Source organism: Drosophila willistoni, unplaced genomic scaffold (genome assembly GCF_018902025.1).
Source record: "Drosophila willistoni isolate 14030-0811.24 unplaced genomic scaffold, UCI_dwil_1.1 Seg143.1, whole genome shotgun sequence".
Lineage (NCBI taxonomy): Eukaryota > Metazoa > Arthropoda > Insecta > Diptera > Drosophilidae > Drosophila > Drosophila willistoni.
This window is the reverse complement of record NW_025814102.1, coordinates 1,258,692-1,284,614: the sequence shown is the minus strand read 5'-3', so window position 1 is coordinate 1,284,614 and position 25,923 is coordinate 1,258,692. Positions and strand designations below refer to the sequence as shown.

At 39.1% G+C, this 25,923-nt stretch overlaps 1 protein-coding gene across 1 annotated transcript in view; it reads left to right on the top strand.

The window, feature by feature from the left end:
* Positions 1-3,225: 3,225 nt before the first annotated feature.
* Positions 3,226-25,923, top strand: part of LOC6648657 (irregular chiasm C-roughest protein) — a 29,104-nt gene continuing 6,406 nt past the window's right edge. The window contains exons 1-2 of the mRNA XM_002070925.4: positions 3,226-3,448; positions 11,998-12,052. The gene's annotated coding sequence lies outside the window, so the exon portion shown is untranslated. The remainder of the gene's footprint in view (positions 3,449-11,997; positions 12,053-25,923) is intronic.

The following is a 25,923-nucleotide window of genomic DNA, read 5'->3' as shown; positions in this document are numbered from 1 at the left end:
AAATAAGTGTAAATGCAGTTGCCATGGTTCAACATGCTCCTCCTCTTTGTCTCCGTCTTCATTTTCATCTTCGACGCCATCGCCGTAGTCGTCGTCTTCGTTGTTGGAAAGGGAGTGTGACAGATAAAGGAGAACACGAAAAAAATGAAATGGAAATAAAAAATATCCAAAAACCAAGCTGTCAATCGAAAGTGTGAAAAAGGATTGCCTTGGATTCGATTTTGATTTCAATTGATTTGATTTTATTTGATGGAATTGAATTCATTAAAAAAATCCCCTTTGCATCCCTTTTTGATTAGCGACCGCCAGCATTAGAGTGAGGGAGACAAAAATGCATTTCCAAATAAGCCAAATGACTAGGCCCAAACAGAAATACTTTGAAATATAGAAACGTGTTATTTCCACAACAATTTCGTTCTTAAAGGCAACTGTCACAAATTTTAAACGTGTTTGCAGTTTGCGACTAAAGAAAAAGTTTTTTAACTATTAAAATTATAACTTTGTTGGGCATTAAATTTACTTTTTATAATTAGATTTGGTTTTATATGTCTATATTTAAACATTTCAAGATTGCTCTCGGTTAATTGATACTGAATCCATTGCAGGTCATTCAACTTCATGCTTAGCTAACACACTTAACTTATCAATATAAATATGATTTTCGAAATCCATTTGATGGAAGTTTTTGACCTACCCGACTTCAATATAAAGTAAATCATTTCGAACAAACTCTCTTACTCTATTGCTCTCTTGCTGTTGGTTCTATTTCTATATTGTTATTGTTTATAAACAATGAGCATGGTTTTGCTTCGTTTTGGTTTTGGTTTCGTTTTGTTTTTCTTTTCGTTTTATCATGCCTTAGTAGAGCGCTATCTCTCTGGGGCCTCTCTGTTTTCTATCGTGAAAACAGAAAAGAAAAACATTGATATTCCCATACGTCGACCATAAATTACATGAGAATTACCCAGAAGCGAATGAAAAATCCAAAAATTCAAAAAAAAAGAAGTAGGAGAACAAAAATATACCCAAAAAAGAAATAAGAAAACCAACAAGAAAACAGCGGAAAATTGGGAAAAGAGCGCACAACATTGCCGACACTTCATCACGCCCCCGCACCGCATCCCCCTGTCACGCATCAGCCCTCCCAACCCTCACAGTCGATATTTTGACGCTCACACGCGTAGTTTAAATTACGTTTGCTAGAGCTGCAATCGTGCTATAAATTTCCCCCCTCAACCCCTCTTAAAATGTATTGGAGCGGGAGAGATGGAAACTTGTTTATTTTTGGTCTTGGAAAATGTCTTTTAGACCCATCCCAATCTTCATTCTCTCTGTATGTATCGTTTCAATTATAGAAGATTTCAGAATCGGCGCATCATGCAGTCAGCCAGTCGACCGATCTATCTATCGATCCAGCGATTGATTAACACATTCCCCACATGGCTCCCACAGCGTTTGATGTACATGAAAGTAAACGTATTTGATTTCCATTAAATCAAATTTTAATATATTCATGATATTAGATTCAAATTCTTCAGTTGTATCTAGTGTTGTCATTAACTATCACAACTGTAATTACTTTAGGGATAAGGACTTGACTTTTTCAATGCAAAAACTCGTTGAAAATTACAACGATTTAAATGCAATTACAATTTAGTGGCTTCTGCCAACTTAGTAGCAATCATCAAATGATATTTCGATTACTTCATGCCTTAGAGTTCAATATTAAAATTGATTACCTGGTTTATGTTCGCGTCGATTTCTGTAATTTAGTTACCACAATTTTCACTCTGAGAATGAAAAGCATAGAGAGTGAGGAAAAAAGAACCAACTGTTATTGGTTTTTTTTTTATTGTATATGTAGCGTCGAGGTCAATGCTGTCATGACACTTGAGGTGAGCAACAGCTGTTGCCTTTGCCTCTTTTTTTTACTTTTGGCCAAATCACCCACAATTTTCGATGGGCTTGAATCTCATTCTCTTGCCCCTTTGGTGCCTCCGTTCTCCGTTCAATCTCTGCTGGTAACATCTTTGCTTGAAATTTGCATTTCTTAAATTGAGCTGAAAGAGTTCAACCAACAAAACAACTAAGCAACTTGGTCGCCATATGGCATAATGGCCTGATCGTCTGCAAGAGTGAAATAAAAAGCCCAAAATAATGGAAAGACCGCTTAAAGAGGATAAAGAAAAAAATCTGATATCAAATCAAATATAACAATATAGAAAAATTTTGTAAATCTGAAATCCAGAAAAGGAATCGAATGGGCTATAGCAAGCAAAGTTTTTCTGTTCTTCAATCATCATGATGACGTTGTTTGATTTTTAATGACATCAAATATATTGATAGTTTATCTGTATTTTGATTCTTCGATTATGAATTGTTAAGGACTTTTTAGATAGTTCAACTCGTTGGTTAATATGTTTAAAGAAAATTTCATAAAAATAAAGGAATTCTCTACGTAGAATCATTTCAGTAGTTGGATATAGTTATCATAAAGTTTTTCCCGTTGATTTCTCGAAAACTCATTTGACAAAGAGGATGTTAATATCCTTGCTGTTAATTTTTACCAAGTCCAAGACCAAGACCAAGACAGGCACAGGCCAAACGAGCTCTGTTAAATGTTAACAGAGGCAACATTTCTTTTGATGTTGCATCGTGTTCGATGGCCCATCCAACCGCGTCTTGTTTTGTTCGTTGCGGACCGGCTTCAGCATTTTGGTAGCATTTCTTCTTCTCGGCCAATGTGGGACAACATGTTTGCCCGAACATGTTCAAATGCTTCGGTGAATTGAAATTTTTTCGAAATTTTTTCAGTTTGTAACTGTTTTTCAAGGCGTAATGTCGCACCTGCGGACAGTTTTCTCACAATTGATATAAACAAACAACTTTGACAACGTTGCGTTAGCTTGTGGCGTGCGTTTTCTATGAACGAATTGCAATCGGAGCAAACGGTATAAACAAAAAAAAAAATAAATGAAAACATTAAAGACAAAGTTCGGTGTGCGAATAAAAAAAAGCAAAAATATAAAAACAAAAAATTTTTAATTTTTTTTTTGCAAATTTTTTTCTATCCGTTAAATAAAGTTTTGTGCATTAAAAAAAAAAACAAAACACAAAGTAAACCAGTGACAAAATTTCTTACCTGGTTTGGATTACCAGTGGAAAGCAAAACAAAATAAAAACCATTATACAAAATAATATATACAAAAATTGTTAAGATTCAAGTACAAATTTTATTTATTATTATGTACTACCCATCATTTGAAGTGAAGTGCAATTTTTTGTGGCCAAGGAAACCTCTTTGAGAAGAGGTCAATAAAAATAATTTGCCTGTCTTTTTTTTTTTTTGGTCTTATCTAATGCCAATTGTTTGTTTTCTACAAACATAAATCAAAGTACTTAAATTGTAACAGAGAGCGAGAGGAAGGAGTTAACCAAAATAAAAACTGTGAGTACTTCATTTAAATGCAATTTACTGTAAATAATATTACTTTCAGTTTAGTTTTTTTTCTTTTTTTTGTTGGCTTATTGAAAACGTTTTTCAGTTTGCTTATGCGTTTTGCTAGTTTGACATTTCAGTTTGGGCTCAAGGCGTTTGTTATTTAGGTGGAGTTCAAAGTTGTTTCAATTCAATTCAAAAGTTGATTTGTTTAAACTCATTTAGGCCAAGCCGTTTTAATTCGTAATTTTAGACTAAATACCATGAAATTTTATTTTGTATTACCAAGATCAGTATAAGATCATGTACTAAGAGTCGAAATTATATTTCTTTACTTTTATTATGATCGTATTAATATTATTTATGAGTTTGTTTTTAAGAATTCTTTCATCTAAATTAAAATGATCGTATGTTTGTATAATCAGATCTTCAATCTATAATAATTTTGGTATAAAACATTCAAAATAAATACATTTTTTCAATCATTTTGAATTTTATTTCATCAAAATCCTATTTAAATTATATATGTCCATATGTATATTATTTGTGCATTGAGAGATTTTGATCTTCAGATTATATGAAACAGTTTTGCTATCCCAACTGTTAACCTTGCCATAATTTAAGGAAAGACTAAGTTCCCATCTACAAAACAGAAGAGAGTATCACAGTATTACTTCATTTTAATGTCATGATGTCTCTTTGAAACTCTTTCTGCGAATAGAATAAAATTCTTGGAAGAGAGAGTTTTTAGATCTTAAAGTATTAGCCATGCGGTTAACCACATATTAAAACTGTAAGTTGTAGCTTAAGATCGTTTGATCACTTTTGTCTTCAATCAACTATGATAAAACTCAGACTCAGACAAGATCACAGAAGATCGAGGTTCATCTTGTGTGCGAACGCAAGACTTGAGATCGACAATCTATAGCATATAGTAAGTAAGTATGTATGTGTGTAATATTAATGCAATAAAAGAGATTGCAAATGATTTCATTCTCTCGAATGTTCAGCTTCGTTTAGTTATTCAATAAATCTTTTTTGGGCAAGTTCTTTAATTGTGTCTACCTGTCACCTTAAACTAAGCATTAACTGGTTTAAATCTTTCTAGATATACATATATATATAAATATGTCTGTATGTGGCCCCCTCTTAATGATTTATGGGATTACCAAAAAATTAAAAAAAAAAACCAAACAAAAAAATGAGGAAAATAAAAACGATTATCATTGTTTAAAGCGACAGAAACAAGTTTTCTATAAGAATCTCCCCCCAAAGCTATCGTAGTGTCAATGGATGCATGCAGCTGGGGCCCCAAGCTCCACACCTGCCGCAGACTCATTAAAAATAATCAAAAAATACAACACCAACAAAAAGGAGAAAAAAAAACCAACCAACCCAAAACCAAAGAGTTTGTTTTTTTTCTCCTTCTCTTCTACTTTTGGGCTTCTGGGTTGTGCTTCACATTTTTCGTTGGATTTTTATAATTTGGCCCAATTTGGGTCTGGCATTGCAAATTGCTGAAACAATCGACAGGCCGACGGAAGTGCAACATGCTCATGTTGCAAGTTTCGCCTGGTGCCTGCTTCTGTAGTTGTTGTTGTTGCTGCTTTTTATTGATTGCAACTTTAGGTTTGTGCAACATTTGTTGGATCGTTCTGACGCTTTCCCGTCAAGGCATATCGAAAGTTTCTGTCTCTCTCTCGTTCTCTTTCTCTCCTTACACCGTCTGCCCCTTGCCACAGACTTTAGAGCAATGTTGCCTGTCGCTTTGTTAGCTCTTTGCATGCCACCATAATATGCTGCCTTCCCTTCTCATCTCTTTTGTCATCCACCTCTTTTGCTCTGATAATTTCCGTGTTCATCCTTGAAAGCTGTCAAACATTTTGACAGTGATTTGACTTCTTCTTTTTCTGTGGAGTCGTTTGCATTTAAAGCTGTTTCTTTTTTTGCATTTTGTATTTCTTTACAGAAAGTAAAGTGAAAATGAAAAGATATCTGGCAAGATAATGATCTCTTGCAAAAACAATAAAACGATCGTCGATAGTTACACAATCTTACACTACTTCATTGCTTATCATTTAGACTTTGTGGTCTACAAAACAGAAAAGAAATCCAAGAAAGGTTTACAGATTTATGGTCTATCTCTCATTTCGATTACACTTTCAACTAATAGAAAAGATCGCTCTAAATGAAATAGGATAAATCATTTCTGGAAACAAGTTTCTTTAAGGCCAATCAGCAATACGAAATTTGGTTTATAAAGGGTGCAAAATTTTCAAGGTCATGCCAACCAATTGCTTCCTTTCCCTTAAAGTAGTAAATGAAATCGTAAACCCTTATGCCAGCATTTTCTGCTGACTGGAAAACAAAAAAAATAAAACAAAAGTACATACATATATTTGTATGTATGTAGTTCTTTCTCATTGTCCAACAAATAAGGAAATTTTATGCCCATTTGAGCAAAGTTCTTCCCCATCTTCACTTGCTCTCACTTCTTCTTTGTCTATGACTTTGGTCTAATTCGATGCTTGAAAGTTTGAACATTTTTGGGCTGAATGCCAACCCTCAAAACACACATGGCCACCCCCGCAAATAGACTGAGGCTGACTGCCTGCCAGCCTGCCTGACTGACTGACTTGAGGGGCAGCACACTTCACTTGCTTCAACTTTTCCATCAATGACTATTAATTGGCATACTCAATGAACGGGAGATGGAGGAGGAGCAAGAGGGGTAGCCAGAACGCTTCACTTGCATTAAGGCGGCGGCGACCATTAAAGCTCATCAAAAATGCAGGCCAAACCTAAACAACTGTGGGAGGGAGGTGAAGGCACTTAAAAGAAAAACGAATGGAATAGAAAATAGGAAAAAAAAAAAAAAAATTGTATATATATACCAAAAAGCAAAGAAATGCCGCTCGCATAGATGATTTTCCCTCTTGGGTTTGCCTAATAGCTGATAGCTTGACAAATATTTATTGCTTAAGCATTTGAGTGCAAATATTTTAATTAGTCTGGCGACAACCAACAACAACAACAACAACAACAGCAATAATAATAATAATAATAAGAGAGGGACAGCAGAGAGGTGAAGTGTGGTGGGGACAGCGGGTTTTCATAAAAACAACTCCAAGATGTTGCTGGAATTGTGCTCCGTTGATGCTGATGATGAGGATGAGACTTAATGAACTGCAAAGCGGCTTTCAATTGTCTTCAATTAACCAAATTAACCGAATGGACATATTTCTAGTTAAACGAGATGAGAACTTATTAGGAATTGTGTAGATAGATGACCATAAATCTGCAAAGGGGAAAGGGACGATTAGTTTAAGTAGCGGAAAAGAAAACCCGGAGAAAAAAGAAGACTTTAACGTACAATGGACTCTAGAAGCACTACAATTAGTATTCTTGCTCAACTTATCCTAAAAGGATCCATTCTGATTGTTGGTATATATTTGTGAGTTGTTTTTGAAGTCACCCATGAGAAATGGAATCGTCCAAATTATCATATTTTAAATTAAAGAAGCAAAATTTTAACTTAAATTTGAAGAACTGTGAAATGTTAAGGTTAACGCAATTGGTAATAAGTTTCTGCTACTGTAACCCTCCCATTTTCTATGCATGTGTGTGTGTCCCCTAAGTTTCCTCAACTCCACACCTAAACAATTTCCCTTACAACATCACATCTCATCATCTGCAAGCAACGACGACAGAACTTATGAAAATGTTTTACAATATCCTTTTTATGTTATTACAAGTGTATGTCCTTGTCGCCAGCTTTGTCAAAATGTCTGGCAACGCTTCTGTACAATTTTTTTCCCACCACTCGCCCCCCACATTTTTCGCTCTTGTTACCACTTCCTTACCCAAAAACGCCTCCTGCATCTTCTTCATCTTCTGCTTCTGCTCCTGCTGCTGTGGCTGCTCCTGTTTGCCGTCGTCAACTTCGCGCTGTGCGTTTGAATATGTCACATTACTCCAACGTACCTCCCTCCCCCACCCAAGCAAACATTCAAGTAACCCTTCTTCCCCCCACCATCTTAGTCATCCACCTGCCACTCCATTACCTACCGCCGCCACTCGAACAGCAACTACAATGTTGACGCCTTGTCGTCCCTTAACCAAAAAAAAAAAAAAAAATACATACATATATGAAACAAGAAAGAAAACAAGGAAAAGAGAAAAAAGAAAAAATATATATATACATATAAATTCCTTCCTTTCGTCAGCGTATGAGTATCTGTGTGAGTGTGTGTGTGTGTGGGCGGAAGTGACAGTTGAACATTCATTCATTCATTCGCTCATTCATTGAAGAACCCAAAGGCAACGCCAACGAACGAACGAACGAACAGGAACCATAAAGGAAAAGCTTGACGGGCCAAGCAGGAGTAAAGCAAAAAATTCTATGGCAATTTTGGTTTGAGCCATGTTCATGGTAGCCATTCGCTAGAGATGGCAAAAAAATGATTGAATGAATCATTCACTCTAACGAATACACAACTGATCATTCCAGTTAGTCATCGTAGAGTCATGTATAGTCATTGTTAACTAATCAAACATCGTAACAATCGATTTTTTATACTATCACTTTATTCACAATATACTCTTCACTATTCAATCACAATATTCATATGTACTCATTCTTCTATTCAGCTTTTCTGAGCAAAATCTATTTGCCAAGCCATGTATGTATATACATATAAACTGTCATCTCGAATAGCCAACTGAATGTGCATATATCCTTCCATATGCGATATTTTTGTCTACGTAGTCCTTTTACCCCGTGTTTCTTTCTGTTGTAGACGGAAACACAACGCAATGTCTGAGCGGAAGTTTTTTGGAAGCGCATAAAATTATTATGGAGTCGTCCTCCGTTTTTTCCCTTTTTGCTGTTTCCTACCGTCTTCATCGTCTTGAGCTACATCTTCGTTCATACATTTACTTCTCCTCGGTTTGGTCGTCGCGTCAATTGCGTTGGCCCAGGACCTTCTTTTATATTTTTTGGTAAGAAGGACGAGGTTTTAGGATGGACGGGACTAGCACTTCATAGTCAGCTTTTTATGGCTCGTCGAGTCTCCCCCCGCCCGCTAGCCTGCCCACTTGCCTGCTTGCCATTTCACTTTAGTTTTTGCAACTGGGCGATTGGTTTCTTCTTCTATTTCCTCTTCCCATCAGCAGCACTCTTGTGTTGCCCCTCTTCCCATCTTTAACTCTCCGACGTACTTCCATCTCATATTATTTTTATGCGCAAATTTAATATTTACATTTAGCCGAAGTGGATTTGTGTCGTTGACTTTTTCCATTCAGTGGGCGGAAGACAGTTGTGGTATGATGGTAAAGAGAGAGCCAAGGGCAGCGGGCGGATGGTTCCTTATACTAGGCTTTAGTATGTATATATACATATATTTTATCAACTGACTGACAAACCGCAAAATGTTGTTTTCTTTTTTCCTATGAAATAAAACATGCTGCTAAAATATGGGCTAGGGGGGAGACAACGCAGACGCTGATGTTGAGGAGGGTAACAAGAACCGCACCAGAAAACACAAACCAAAGAAGAACCAAAAATGGCATTTAGATAAAACCAGCAAAAGTTTTCTTGATGAGACCAAAATGCAAAAGTATATACCGACCGGGGAAAAGATAGGGAAAAATATGTATATAGATACACATATTTGCGGTTATGCGGCCACCTCGGATGGCCAGTTGTTGTTATGGCAGAACGTGGGCGGCGGTAGTGGTGGTGCTGATGGTGGCTAAAAATGCCAAGATGAACATTTCCCACAAATTCTTATCATTCTGATATCGACTCGCTTGGTTATTATAATTTCTATTCACGAATTTGCAACCAATTCGAAATGGACAACCCTCCAAAAAACATTTCTCACCGTAACTAATATCTAGTTTGCTATGGAAACTTTCTATCCATAAAATGGTGATTTCACTTTGTTTAAGAACAAAAATGGTTGCTCCTTTTAGGCGAGAGTCAAGGATTTGTAGCATATTAGTTTAAGTTAATTGATTAGTTAGTTTCATTGTCTGAGTTTAATTTTTTGATTGCTAATGTGAAAGTTAATGAAATCGAATAATTCGCATAGACTGACATTTGATCAGAAAACCTTGATAGCCAGGTCAATTCCGATATATGTATGTATGTATATGTCTATGTGTCTGTATATTGCATATTGTAATCTGATTCTGGCAATCAATTTATTCGCATGATATGCGTATATGTTTGTATGTTTGTATGTATATACTTTTGTTTGCCATTTTAATTGATATTTAAAATCAGCTTTGTGTTTGCAGCAAGCAATTGACAATAAACATATTTGCCACAAATTTTGCTCAATAAATCATATTAAAAATTTATGACATATGACGAGAGAGAATTGCAATTTTCATAAACAATTAAATTTTCCTACTCACTTAATGTCTTGGCTTTTTGCGATTGAACTTTAAAAAACATATAAATATATGTGTATATGTGTTTTGTTGTTCTTGTTCATTTTCTGGCATGCCAAAAAGTCTTTGTAACAAATTGAAAAATTGACATATTCGAAGGGGCAGGAATATAGGGGTTAGGTGGCTAGTGGATGGGGGTGTGGTATGAAAATGTAACCACAGATTGTCTGACGGCAAGACGGGGGTGCGGTTGTCGATTGCATTTTGATAAACAGCAGGTCATGATTCATGGATTCAGTACTCACTTCGTATATTAGACTTTTGCATGCCGCTAACAAAAATGTGATATATGTATACATAAGAAGGGAACATGCAATACCAAGGAATAAAACATGGTAAAACAGCAGCAACAACAACAGCAGAGTGCGAGAGAGAGAGAGAGACTAAAAAAACAGTAGAGAAAACAGATAGGAATAAAAAAAAGGCAACAGCAACAAGGACAACTAGGTACAAAACGTGTGGCACGATACCAAATGAAATGGTAAAAGCCGAATCTCTGTCTCTCTCTCTCTCCCTCTCCCCCCTCTTTGTATGTGTGCGTGTGTGGGTGTGGGCGGTGGTGAAACGCACTCCAGGACACAGCACAGTACAAAATGGATGAACGTGGCAACAACCGTTAAGTGGTTCGCCTGTTTGTCTCCTTGTTGTACTTTGAAATGTTTTACAAATTCAACAGAATAAAATACAAGAAGCAAAAAAAACACAACCAACAGGACAGACCGAAAGAAAAATGATATAAATAACAGTGTACGAGTGACGAAAAAAGAAAAAAACAATAAAAACATACCGACAACGACAACAAGTTTATCCTGTATATCCTTTATCAGTAACAAGGTGAGAAAACGTATGGGCTCATATTCCCCTAGGACTATTAATTTTAAGCCTTTCGAATGATGGTTCAATTGCTTACTGATCGCAAATCTTTTTTGGCATTCAAAAAGTTACATTTTGCTATCCATCCTTCTTAGACTCTTTCTGCAGGGTATCAAAAGTGATATGAGAAACATTTGTTACCAATTCAGTTTCCTTAACACACACACACACGCTTGTCGGGGGTGGCTTACATTGTCAGCTGTACTGTTCCTTAAAGTCAGCTGCTTATCAAAAAAATTGAAAAAAATGTGCTAATTTAGAACATGGCGGGGGGTAATGGGGTGTATAACAATAACAAAACACAAAATTAGGCAAACCAAATGCATGAGTCATCAGGGTAACAACAACAACAACAACAACAGACCAAAAAGGAAACGAAATCTGGGGAGGGAATTATATATTCTGTATAGTCCAAAATAAAATGGAAAACAAAAAAAAAATCGTGGGTGGAAGATACAAAAGGGCGAAAAGGAGTTGGGGTGAAGCTGGCAGGGGGTTGCATTCGGGGTAAACTGAAATTTGGAGTCGGGGTATTCAATGAATGACTCATAGTCCTAGCATAAGCATGGGGAAAACTTCTTATTCATAATCTACCAAAAAAACACTAAACTTCGACTAGGAGGCGGAAAACCGTTAACTATAATTTTCATAATTTTTGGAATATTGCAATTAATGTAAAAAAAAAAATTAACAACTTTTCTTTACCTCTCTCCTTTTTGTTTACCGTTTACGGCATAGTTTTTGTTTTTGAAAATTGCATAAAAGAAGCAAATAATTACCAATTGTCGATTTTTATGCGAAAAATGCGTGCCGCCTACATTGACCTTCTCCCCCCCAAGCAGTCAGTTCCCTACCGTCTAAAGCATATTATGTCTAATAAACATTTTGTGCTCTATAAAAGGGAAAATTAGACTTTGCAAGATGGGCGGCAGATGGGGGGCGCAAAATGCGGAAACCGTCATCGCGGCCTAACACGGCCCTGTGCGTGTTTATGGCCGAAATGGAAAGCCAATGTAAAACCAGACATACATATGTATGTATGTTCCTTGTACATTTATGATGAACTAAGAACTAAAGTAAAAACAACAAATTAATATGTGTGATAAACAACAAGGCAAAAAGAAACAGAAGTTGTCGCGTAAAGAGCTTAAATTAATAAGCACATTTTTTATAGTCATTTTCCACTTATTTCTTTTTTCCCCTCTTTATTATTATTATTATTGCAGATCTTTTTTGGCAGAAGACATAAAAGCAGACGCAGAACAAGAAGCTTCAGCTAAGGTAAGCATATGTATATTATTTTTATTTTTGAATATGCAGCCACACTTTTTTATAATTCACCGCACCAATAAAACATTAGTGAATTATTTAGATAAGTTACACACACACACAAACATACTTGTTTTTTACAATGCACGAAAATATAAATTTCAAATTCGATATCGAAATCGAACAACAAAAAAGAAAAGAAACAAGTTACAACTGCCCACGCCAAGCCCTTGAAGAGCTGGCCACACTGCCTCCTCATAAGTTTCAACGGCGTCCATAATAATTAGTTATAATCGGATTTGTTGTTTTTTTCCTTTTGAGTTTGAGTTTGCGTCGAATGAGGGATGGTGTCGTGTGGCCTGGTCTGGCTCTAGCTGCATTTTTGGCTTCACTTCAGTCTCTCTGCCCACACCGAACGATTGGTAACGGGCCAAACAACGACCACAAATTCAATATCTATCTACATACACACATAGTTATAATATATGAAATGAAAAACCAAATCGAAAAGACGAAAAATCTTTTGCCAACTCTTGAGTGGGTCTTGTGACGGCCTCCATAAGACCAACACACACACAGACACACTGAGACACACACATTTTGCTGTCTGTTTTCATTTATTATGCTATTTTCTAACACGTTTTGATTCGATTCATGCGATTCATTCGATTCGTTAGCACAACTCAAATGCACTAACTAAGTCAAGTCGTATCAAAGAAGAAACCAAAAACAAAAACCAACAGAAATATATATGTATAGGTATATATAAATATAGTATATATATATATAGAAAAAATGAAACTAGTCGACAATTTTTTATTTGGGTTTGGAAGCTGGTTGGATATAACTCAATTAGCTGGAGAGAATAGGAAAAATGAAGTAAGTAAGTCGTCTCGCCGACTTGGGTATACCATACACCAGGTGAAACAAATATTTAAAATTTCGAAAACCAAATGTATGTCTACTAAATTGTTTTAACATGCCTCATACCATTTGTAATCTCGCTCACTCTACAAACACACAAGCACTCTAGCGCCGCCACTAGCCAACGGCCAATTCTGCCCTTATGGATCGCGTAGCAAAATACGTTCATACGTAAATTTTGTACGTTTCTAGTCCGATTTCAATCAAATTTGGTAGTTTGATAGAAATAGATAAGATTTATTAGTCTGCCAAATTTGATCGCGATGGTCAAAAAATTGCAAAAGCTAATCGGTTTTTTCTAAATTATGGAGGCGGAAGTGGGCGTGGCAACATATTAAAATATATGTATTCTGCGCGCATACTAAGCCAATATACATACTAAACTTGGTGACTTTAGCTTTGTTAGTTTTCGAGAAAATCAGTTTTGTTTAATTTTCGGGGGCGGAAATGGGCGTGGCATAATTTTTAAATAGTCAATATCTGCGCGTCTATTAAGCTAACTTACATACCAAATTTAATGTCGGTAGCTTACATAGTTTTTAAGAAAATCAGAGTTATGTAAATTCCGGGGGCGGAAGGGGGCGTGTCAAAAAGTTGGAACAATTATTTTCTGCGCGCTAACTAAACGAGTATATAAACCAAATTTGATGTTTCTATCTGCTATACTTTTTAAGAAAAACAGTTTTATGTAAATTCTGGGGGCGGAAGGGGGCGTGGCAAAAATTTGAAACAAACTCGATAAGCGTACATACTACACGAGACTGCATACCAAATTTGGTGGCTCTAGCTCTTATAGTCTCCGAGATCTAGGTGTTAATACGGACGGACGGACGGACGGACGGACGGACGGACGGACGGACGGACGGACGGACAGACGGACATGGCTAGATCGACTCAGTTTTTGATCCTGATCAAGAATATATATACTTTGTGGGGTCGGAGATGCTTCCTTCTGCCTGTTACATACATTTTGGCGACTTTAATATACCATTTCACCCTATGGGTGTATGGTATAAAAAGAGTGTGAGATGGGAGCAGAAGGTGGGAAGAAGAGAAGAGAAGTGGTAAAAAGTAGAAGAACCCCAAGTCATTGGGAACCTGAGTATGGTCTATGAGGTGGCAAAAGATTGTTTTTCTTTCGTTTTTCTTCACTTTTCTTATGGAACAGGTTAAACCCCCGGTTTAAAGGGGAAATAAGCGATTAACAGAGAACACCATGGGAACTCAAAAATTTAGTGGCACTGTCTCGAAGAAGATGTCATTTATTAGTTATGACTTTAGTTAATAAACAGAATCTGTTAGAGAACTAAATAAAGTTCCCTTTTCCCTTTTAGAAGGCAAGTCAAGTATTTTTAATTCTCTTAGTAGAAGTAACATAGGATAAACTTTGATCGGCAAATATTGTACTCTATCTAGCAAAGATAATACATATTACTTTTTTAAAACCTTTTTTTTCAAATGGGCAATAGCTAAACACATGACTTAATTTAATGCCTTGAAATATTAGTTATAGAAAAGTCTTTTCTTTGTTTAAGTAAATACATATGTCTGGCAAAGGAAATTACATTGTTAGACCAAAGTCGATTTTATGACATTTAAATAAACAAAATTTGATCGGCTTATATATTTAGAGTATATCAAACAATCATATATGTATGTGTTAGGCATATTTTCCATTATGAAATATCATAACTTTTTCTTCCTATTTGTCAATCGCTAAAATGAAATGCCATGGTTTGAATGCAATTGAATTGATCTCTCTTTTTTTACTTAAGACTCAACTCGACTTGACTCGTTTTCTGATTTTCGTTTTCTGTCTTTTCCAAAAAGCCCACACATAAAATATATAGGTATATATATATAAACATGTATAAAATATATGCATACTATATAACTAACAGCGACCGCAACAATCTGAATAGTTGTGTGTGGGCGATAGCCGGAGAGCTTAGACTTTTGTGGCAACTTCGTTTCGTAGCATAAAATATGTTAATAAGGCTTAAAGTTATACAAATCTCAGCTGAAAGTCTGGCCAGAAAGACTCAGTCAGTTCAGCCAGTTAGCTGGCTGACTGGCCCCGACTGGCCAATCGACCAATCGATCGATCGATCGTCGGATCGACGGATCGGTTGTAATACAAAACCATAAACATGAATTTGAACAACTCACAAAATGATGGAGAAAACGAAGACGAAGATGAAGAAGAAGGAGTGGAAGAGATGGAGAGTCAAAAGAGACAGCTGGCATGAGATGTGGACGACTTTTTGGGGACGGGACCGGGCAACTGGACCTGAATCTCTATCTCGGTTTAGGGGGCTTGCGTGTCATTGCAGTGAATGCGTGGACAAGAAGCACGTCGAGATGGGGGGAACAGGTCGGGGAGTTTAGGTAGCAAGGTAGCTGGCCAACAACTCTCTTCTTCTTCGTCTTCTTGACATGGCTTTAATTTCCTGCTGCGCCCCTTGTTCTCTTTTTTTTTTTCGTTGTGTTGTGTTTCTTTCTTTTGCTTTGCTTCTCCCTATATACCGAATATATCGAACCACAAAATCAGTTAAGTTTCAGGTGTTCAATTTACTGATTGAAATTCGGCTTGAAGATGTGGCCAAGCAACTTTCCTTTGTGGCTTCTTTTTCTACTTGGGTTTTTTTGGTGTGTTTTTTTTCTGTTTTTGATTATTTAATTTTTTTATTATTTTTGTGTTTTGCTTGTTAAGCGTACCGATATGAGTTTGTTTCATAATTTTATATGCTTGAGCATTCTGTGTGCGGCCATGTCAGGAATTATGTTAGAATTATGCTAATGAGATTCAGATCGCAAGGGGCCCCCAAGATGTTTTTTTTTCTTTTTGGTTTCATAATTATACACGGTTAACAAGTTTAGTTCGAGTGTTGGTAAAGAAAAAGTAAGCAGTCTATAGAAATATTCATGCAAAATTTGACTTTGCTTTAGCTGGTCTTAAAAACACAAGGAAAAACTATCAAAGAAAATGTATTTTATCCTTACCAAGGAAAGGGCATAAACTGATCGAAGGACTACTTTTGAAGGAACCTTCCGTCAAACAAATAAGCTCTCTAAATAAAATTATGAAGTACATAACAATTACCAATTGCTTTGTTACTTGTTCAAAGTTTTTCCATATTATTAATTGACAAAATACAACTAAATACTTAGAGTGATAAATTAACAAGTATTTACTGCTATAGGAGATTCCCTCGTATATTGAGCTCTCAGTTAAAGTGATTATTTTGACTTTTTGGACATTGTTTAATTGATTTTCTTTCTAGTAGCTCTGTTCAAATGACAGAAAATAACAATTTTGCAGTTTATATGAAACTTAAATTCAAGCAAATATTATGTCTGACTTTGTATTTTCTTTGTTTTTTTTTACTTTGTTGGTTATCTTTCTGTCCGGGTCGAAACTTAACTTTTGCTGACTTTGTAGATAGATGAGATAGTCCACAAAAACTTAAAAGGACTTCCACACACACACACACACACACACACACACACACACAGACATACATATACACACACACACACACAACGTATCTTTGTCCGCGGGTGCTCCGTTGTTAACTCCAAATTCGGGCATACAAACGGCCTGTAGATCAAAAAATTTTAGTCAAGGAGGACCTCTGCAAACTTGGTTACATACCACGCTTCTGGGATTCGTCGGCCGCAACCACTGCCGATCCTACTCCAGTTTATAACCCAGCCGGTTGGCCCACTGTGGCGGACGGGGGCGAGGGGAGGAGCCAGTCACCTCTCCATTTACTTTTCCCGCCTCTCAGTATTGGCCCCGTTTTTTCGTGGTGTGGGTGAGAATTTTTATCCAGTTTTCCAGTTTTCTGCGAATTTTCATTGTTGTTGCACAATTTCTTCCTCTTCTTCACACCGGCACAAACATCTGATCGCCCCAGTGTTGAATAACGAAGAAAGACAAGGGGAGCCCCTAGCCATAAAATCGGCAGGTGGCGCCTCTGATTAACCGCCCGGATTTGAATTCAAATTCAAAATTGTAACCATTACCGCAATTTTGTGTTTGGATACTGCCTCCGAACTGGGTTTCTTGAACCAATGGATAAATTTGTGGCATCGTTGGATCACCATTCCCAGCCAGAGAGTGATCCATTGGGCAACATGAGCGAGGAAGCCGTATTTGGCCGACGTCCGTTGATCGGAATATCTCCTCCTCCAGTACATGGCAACGCAGCCAAAACACCCTTAGCGTGTGCACAAGCAGTGCTTAACAGCCCAGACGTAACGTCTTTAGCTCCCAGTCCCCCAGTGATCTCTCGCATAGCTGAGCTGGACGAACTTGGCGTGTTAGTATGGCAGTTAGATCACTTGTTTAACAAGCGGGACGACAACAAAAAGCCAGTGCGACATATCAATATGAGCACAAAACAAGCCATAGTAAGGCTGAAAGAACTCCAAGAGTTGCTCTGCCAGAAAGCGTTGGCGGGTATGTTCCAAAAACCCAGGGATGTTCAGGAAAGGAATACGCAAACCTCTCCAGCGGCAATACTCCTGGGCAAGCAAACAGCAGAGCCAGAGCGCAGAGACACACCAAAACGCCCACGAGAGGACGCGGCAACGCAACGAAAGACGCCGCCAAAGAAAAAGCGAGGAGCCCCTCAGTTTCATGAAGAGCGGGTAGCCAGCTCCCAACATGCCGATTCCAACAAGCCAGAGGATAACAGTGCAGACTGGCAGCAAGTCACGGTCAGAAGGGCCAAACGGACGCCCGCGCCAAGGCAAAAACTACCAAGACACAGGTCAGACGCTATTCTAATAGCAAACAAGGGCAGCCTAACGTACAGCGAAATGCTAAAAATTGTCACTCGTAGCGAGGATGAGAATCTAAAGGCTATCGGAGCGAACGTAAAAAAGGTACGACGCACCGCAAAAGGCGATCTCTTGCTTGAGATAGAAAAACCCATGGGTAACAATCTCCAGCAAATGAGCGTAGACATCGGCGCGGCGCTTGGAAGCCAGTTTGAGGCCAAACCCCTAACTGAGGAGATCAGACTCGATATCAAGGATCTCGACGAGGAGGTAACCAGAGACGACATTATATCGGCATTTTGGGCAGAACGCCAGATTCAAATACAACCTCAGTCAATAAAAAGCCTCCGCCCAATGTACTCAGGCTACCAGCGGGCCACAGTGAGCGTCCCAGCATTGACAGCCAAGGAAATGCTCAAAGTCAGCAAAATTAAAGTTCGCTGGAACGTTTGCCCAATTAGCATCAATAACGCTCCAAAAAGATGCCTCAGATGCCTAGAGTACGGCCATATTGCGTCGAAATGCTCCAGCAAAATCGACAGAACGGGACTCTGTCTAAAGTGCGGCAAAAGCGGGCACAAAATAAGTGAGTGCGTCAACAGCCCCTCATGCTGTCTATGTATCGCCAGCGGCGAGCAGAACATCGGCCACATAGCAGGCAGCCAGAAATGTGTTCATGGCCCAAGAGGAGGGATTTCGTCTCGCCATGATTAGATTAATCCAAATAAACCTCAATCACTGCGAGGCGGCGCAGGACTTACTAGTCCAAACCGTCAGAGACCTACGCACAGACATTGCCATCATAAGCGAGCCTTATAGAAACTTATCGTCTTCCCAATGGGTCCAAAACAACTCTGGAAAGTCTGCGATTTGGTCGTGCGGGCCTACACCGGCACAAGTACAATCTCCAGAGTCTTTCAATGGTTTTGTGATAGCCAAAGTATCCAATTACTGGATCTTCAGCTGCTACCTCCCTCCCTCTTATAGCCTCGGAGAGTTTAGCGCCGTGATAGACGAATTGGCAGACCAGATTCGCAGCCACAGGCCGGCAATTGTTGCCGGAGATTTTAACGCCTGGGCATCAGAATGGGGTAGTGCATCAACCAATGCAAGAGGCCAAACTCTACTAGAAGCTTTTGCCACACTTGATCTGGCACTTCTAAACACAGGCGAGGAATACACATTTCAACGGGGCAATATCGGCTCGACGATTGACCTTACTTTTGTAAGCAATGCACTTTGCCCTTACGCACGGTGGGAAGTGAGCGATGCCTACATGGCCAGTGATCACAAGGCAATCCTATGCACTATCGAGGGCCGGCGTAGATACGACAGACCAACAGCGAGACCCCAGCGGTACAACACAAAACGCATGGACATGCAAAACTTCACCAGCACACTAGCTCAGAATGTCAACACCGCCACATCGGCAAGAGGACTATTCGAATGGCTGCGTAACGCATGCGAGTCCAGCATGCCGCGTAAAAATACCTGCCCAAGGGAACACATACCGACATACTGGTGGAATGATGAGATCGCCAACCTTCGCAAGGAATGTCATATAGCCAGAAGGAGACACCAACGGAATCGAGTTAGCGATGATTGCGAAACTCTCCGCATAGAATTCGAGCAGAAGCGCAGGGACCTCAAACTGGCAATTCGCCGCAGCAAAAGGAGATGCTTCAATGACCTTCTTGTAGAAGCGGAAAACGATGTATGGGGCAGACCGTACAAAATCGTGATGAAGAGGCTAAAAACCAACCAAAGGACAGAGCCCCACTCTGTTGATGACATGGACCGCATAGTAGGAGAACTTTTCCCCCCCCAGCCACCCACCAATAGTCCCGCAGCACCAATGGATGTGGAAACTATACCTCCAATAAGTGTACGGGAGTTACTGGCAGCTGTTGCGCGAACCAGAGTCAGGTCGTCCCCGGGCCTCGATTGCATCCCCAACGAAGCTCTAAAAATTGCGGCGTACCAGCATCCGGATATATTCGCGTCTGTATTCAACAAATGCATTAATGACGGAGTCTTCCCAGATCTGTACAAGAGACAAAAGCTTGTGCTGCTACCAAAGCCAAGAAAGCAAGCCGGCGAAGCCACAGCATACAGACCTATATGCCTTCTGGACACGACAGGCAAAGTGCTTGAAAGAATCCTAGCGGATAGACTAGATGAGGCACTACATTCTGCCAACGCACTGTCGGATAACCAATTTGGCTTCCGAAAGGGCGATCTACTATCGACGCTATCCAAAAAGTGGTGAGCATAGCACGCAATGCAATAGCCGGTGATCGATGGAAAGGAGGTGCCAAGAAGTATTGCATTATAGCCACTTTAGATGTGAAAAATGCATTTAATTCGGCAAGGTGGCCTTGCATTCTAGATGCCCTGCGAAATTTCGGCATACCACACTATCTATGGAAGGTAATAAGTAGTTACTTTTCCAATAGAAGTCTACACGCAGACACACTTGAAGGAGAGAAAATATACAACATCACTGGAGGTGTCCCACAGGGTTCGGTTCTGGGACCCCTGCTTTGGAATGCTATGTACAACGGCGTCCTAAATTTGGAATTGCCTGCTGGGGTCGAGATTGTAGGCTTTGCTGATGACGTAGCCGTAGTAAGTGTGGCAAAAAATCTGAGCGAAGTAGAGACAATGTGCTCGAACGGGATCGCTCGAGTGCAACAATGGCTGGCTACAACGGGCCTTCTTCTGGCCGAAAATAAAACAGAAGCTGTTCTTGTAAGCAGTAGGAAAAAGGTGGAGACAGCAAGTATACAGGTCGGCGGCACGCAGATTAAAACAAAAAAGGCAATAAAGTACCTTGGAGTACTCATCGATTCAAGGCTCAACTTCAAAGATCACCTCTCGGCAACGGCCAAAAAGGCCAGAATAACTTGCTCTGCCTTATCACGCTTGATGCCCAACACAAGAGGACCAAGCCAGAGCCGAAAAACGCTGTGGCATGGCGTAATCAAGGCAACCATGCTTTACGGCGCGCCCGTTTGGGCAGAAGCAATGTCCACAAAATCGTACGCCAGAGAATTGGACTCAATATTTAGAATCAGCGCACTAAGGGTCTGCTGCGGATTTCGTACGATTTCAGGTATCGCAGCCATGGTACTAGCAAGCGCAATCCCAGTCGGAATCCTGGCCGATGAATCCAAAAGACTCTTTTGGGCACTAAAAGAGCCAAACTTAGTGCCAACCGAAAAAGAATTGCTACGGGTCCAGGCGCGCGAAATAAGTATAGCAAGGTGGCAATCGCTATGGGATATGTCGCAAAAAGGCAGATGGACCCATCGGCTAATCCCAAGCCTAAAAGACTGGTTGGCCAGGGCCCATGGAGAAGTCAACTTCTTCTCGACGCAACTTCTGAGCGGTCACGGGTGCTTCCGTGGCTACCTACACCGGTTTAGACACGCATCAAGCCCAGAGTGCGCATGGTGCGCCAATGGAGAAGACGAGACGGCCGAACATGTCCTCTTCAAGTGCGGACGCTTCGAAACCGAGAGAGAACACCTCGAGGCGGAACTCGGGGAGCAAATCACGGTATCCAACTTGGTCCCAATGATGATTCGTCGCAGGGAAAACTGGGAGGCATTCAACGAGTTCGCGGCTATCGCCATGACTGAGCTCCGCAGAGTGGAGCAGCTGAGTCGAGTCGAATGACCTGAGAGCAGGAAGCGGGTGGAAGCACGCCTGTGTGAAGCAATACCCTCGCTGGCAGTACCACACAAGCTACTTCCCCTCGCAAACTTTTTTCCAAATTTCCTTTCCTTCTTTGTATATATTTCTATCACTTAATAAATGAATTAAAAAAAAAAAAAAACATATACACACACATCTACACAAAGAAAGCAAAAAAAAAAAAAAAAAAAAAAAAAAAAAAAAAAAAAAACACACACACACACACACACACACACACACACACACACACACACACACACACACACACACACACACACACACACACACACACACACACACACACACACATACACACACACACACACACACACACACAAGCTCACACACAAGTAAGTTGCTCGTTTCTTGGTTATATCTGAAGCATTAATAGGCGATTTAAGTTAATTTTTTTGGCCGTTTGGGCCGTTTTGCCTGGACATTTTTTTTGTATTGACACTCAAAAGGGTAGCCCTCTTGCATCTACAGTTTTTGGGGCTACACATTTGTCTTGGGCTTTCGTTTTTATTTGGCTTAAAGAGAGACAGAGAGAATGAAAGATTGAATCCCGGATGCCCATCATTGTTGGTTTTGCTTTGACTTTGACTTTGCTTCCTCTTTTGCCACTTAGCCGGTTGCCTTTTAGTTGATTTGTTCGAGCAAACAAATTGTCAACTAAAGGCCAAAGAGATGAGTGCAAAGAGGATGAGAGAAGGAAACAGGGGAGATAGAGAATGAGAGATAGAGTGAGACACACGCACAAATTGATTTTAATTGTTAAGCATTCCCTTTTTTAATTGTCCTAATCTCTGCTGAACTTCGGGTCAGCAACCAATATCCTTTTACCTTTTTTTTCCCCCCTCTCTCACTCTTGCTCTCTCTTTCTCCATCATCGTCTTCTTCGTTTTAGCTACTTTTTTTGTTGCCATTTCTGTTATTCTCTGTTACTTTCAATATCTTTTCCTGTTTTGTTAGCCATTTTCATTTTGTCAGCAAAAGTCCTTTAAGTAGCCCCACCGACCCTCTTCATCTCTCTTCCCCACTGTTCGTTCTGACCCTCTTCTCCGTATGGATGTGCATGTGTGTGTGTGTGAAGGGTTAACCGGTCCCCGAGGGCACCTTTGAATGTATAAAGGGAGACAATTTTATCTTCATCTTCCTCATCTCCTTCTTCAATAGGGAGTATTCAAGTACAGTTAAATCTTTAAAAGCTAGTTAAACTTGTCGTTTTTTTTTCTCTCCTGGTTAAGTTACAGGGAGTAAGGAAGAAGAAGGACAATCTATTTGATTCCACTTCCAATTCAAATCGATGTTTTATCTTTGACCTTGAAGATCTTATGGGCAACATTTCTATCTCAAATTATTTGCCTTTAAATAAGTTTTTTTTTTAACTTTTCCTTGGAGTTAGTTGAAACTTAGACCATCATTATATCAATCTTTTTCGATCTGTAAGTCTTAGAAATGCCCCATTCTTTAGATATTTATATAGATAAAACTTTTCAGATCTTCTGTTTTGGTTTATCTGAACTGGGACTTTAAATTTAAGTACGATTTCCATCTGTTTTGAGGTTTCCCTTGGTTCACCTTCCTTGCAAATAGCAAAGAGCTCAGTTCAATTAATATTCTCTTTGCCATTGTTTGCCATTTTCGTTCCCAGCTTGAGAATTTACCACTTTAATGCAATCGAAGAGTTTAGTTTTCTTTTCAAGTTGCTTTTTGGTTTGTGCCAATCACAAAAATATAAAGAAAAAAACAACAGCACAATAACATTTCCGTTCATAGCAAACGCTTTCCGCTCCAGTTTTCAATTTTATTTTTATTTTCACGTTGCTGTTGTTGTTGTTCCCCGCATCCCTCTTAAACCACTTGATCCCCTTGTACCACCGTGCAATGGAGATACAATAATTATTTTGCCAGGCGACGCTTATCACACATAAATCTCGAAACCGAAGCTGAAGCTGAAGTTGAAGTTGGGGCTAAACCGGAGTCTCTGGTCAAAACCAATCGATACTAAGGGGAACCGACGCATTGAAAGGGGAGAATGGATATTGGTGCAATCAGTTCAAGAAGGTAGCTTGTTTTGTCAGCCACCACCAGCAGCAGCAGCAGCAACAACAACAACAACTTCCCGGGCCAATGGGCTTCCTTTGGCAGCTGCTGGCTAGTAGTGGCTGCTGCTGACCACAAGATGCTGCTTTGCAGCTGCATCAACAGGCCAAGCCAAAGGCACAGGCACAGGCACAGGCAGTCGGGCAGCATCCTTTAATGCGCTGCATGCCAGGCATCTTTGCCGATATTTATAGCCTAACTGTGGCCCCAACTGGGGGAACAGGTGCTGCGGCAACGCCCGTTCTTTGACTTCAAACCTCACTCACTCACTCACTCACTCACTGACTGACTCTCTGGCTCACTCACTCACTCATTTCAATGAAGTTATTTTTTCTGATGAATGTGCATAAAAGAAAAAAAATACGTAAAATGGCACTCGACTAGCGAGGAAATCAACGTGACACGAAAATTCATATAATTTAAATTTTCTCTGAACAAGTCATGAAGTAATTTTAGAGACACTCTCTAAGACCTTCGTTTAAAGGATATGTATATATATGTATATACTATAGATACATATGTCAGCCTAACCAAAAAACTAACACAAAACTTAAATTAAAGAAACCATTTGCTTATCTAAATATTCCTAAGAAAGTAAATGAATTCTTTTGGCAAAGACAGCTCAGAATTTTTACCTTGGATGTGGACTTTACAAAGCTTCTACTGTTGAGATTGTTTGGTATTCTCGTGCCTCACGATGCCATCTCAAACTGCAATCCCCTGCACTCATGCACATGGGCATCGCACCCAATGCTAATTATTTTATTTTATTTTTATTTTTTTGAACAGTGTAAAACCAGTTTGTCCGATCGTCTTATTATCATCTTTTCAGTTATTAGATGCAAGCTGCAACGGATGTACAGCTTCCTTTTTTCTTATTTTGCTTTTTGTTGCCATAGACCTTAGTTTTTTCTATTTTTTTTGTCATTTAGTTACAGATTTTTATTTCAGGTTTTTTGTAATATTTTTCTTCTTTTTTTTGCACTCATAAATCAATAATAAAGTGAAAGAAATAGAGGCCCCACCTGGTACAAATAACTTTTGAAAAATTTCTATTGAATACGATAGAAGAGTAAAGGAGGAGAAGGCTGGAAAAAGTTTTCATCACTACCCGCCGCAGGTGGCAAAAACGAATCGAAACTTGGCTTTAGTTTTGTTTTTAGAAGAGAAGCAGCAGCAGCAGCAGCAGCACTTTCTAACGTCAATTTCTTAGGCCAAAAGAGATTTAGGGCCCAATTGCAGCTGCTGCTGTTGGCCAAAAACAACAACAGCGGCAGCGGCAATGAAGAAAAATGAAATGGGAAGCTGTCAGAATCACCCACACATGTCGAGGATGGTTTGACATGGCCTGGATTATCGACACATGGCCAGTAAAGTGAAAGGATAAAGAAAAGACTATTCATTAGTAGGCTGGCAAGATTTATAACAAGTTGAAAGTGTCTCGAGCTCCAACCAATTAATAATTTAATCTTAAGATTGGATGCAATAAAAAGTTGGCAATGACTCAGCCGATGATCAGAACTAACAGACCTTTAACTTTGACATCTTGAGGTCAATAAATAAACGAGATAGCCTTCAGTGAAAGATATTCTAGAACCTGTAACACATCTGGGCCATAAAACGCCTCTCTATTTCAGCAGTTCTATAAATTCTAAGCACTTTCTGCCTAACTAAACTATCGTTAGGTTAATTCAAGATAAAGTTATTAACACACAACATAAAAAAAAGGAAAACTTTCCACACCAATCAATCTGTTTAATATACAACAACAAAACTATTGAACAAATTTCACTTTTCCGAAACCCATGAAAAATCTTCAAATGAAATCTTTATCGCCTGTAAAAACCGAGAAACCAGAAAACCACAAAACCAAAATACAAAAATTGAGATAAAGTAAAACTCTTGCTCGCGATAAGCGAGCGTGTCTATAATCGTCTTTAATTACCGCGACACTGGCAAACGCATCATCATGATGAGGAACCTCGTCGTCATCATCACCATTATCGACCCGGTGCGGCAGCTCCCACCGAATTGTAGAAGAAATAAAACCAAGTCATATGGCTCCACCAACAAAAAAAAAAAGAGGAAAAATTAAGTATATATAAAACAGACCAACAAATTTAATAAAATAAAACCACTCGCTGCATGGGTTTTTGGCTCTAATTTCGAGTCATTTCCAGGTCTACCCCCCAACTACCTTCATCGCTCCACAATCTCAATCTCTCGGCCCGGGTTGGCTCTTTGGCACCGTCTAAAGAAACGGAAACGCGCTAATCTTTTGCCTCCGTGTGCTTCTTTTTTTTTTGGGCTCTGGGCTTGTGTTTTTTTTTTATGGATTTCTTCGTCATTCTGTTATAATTTTGTTT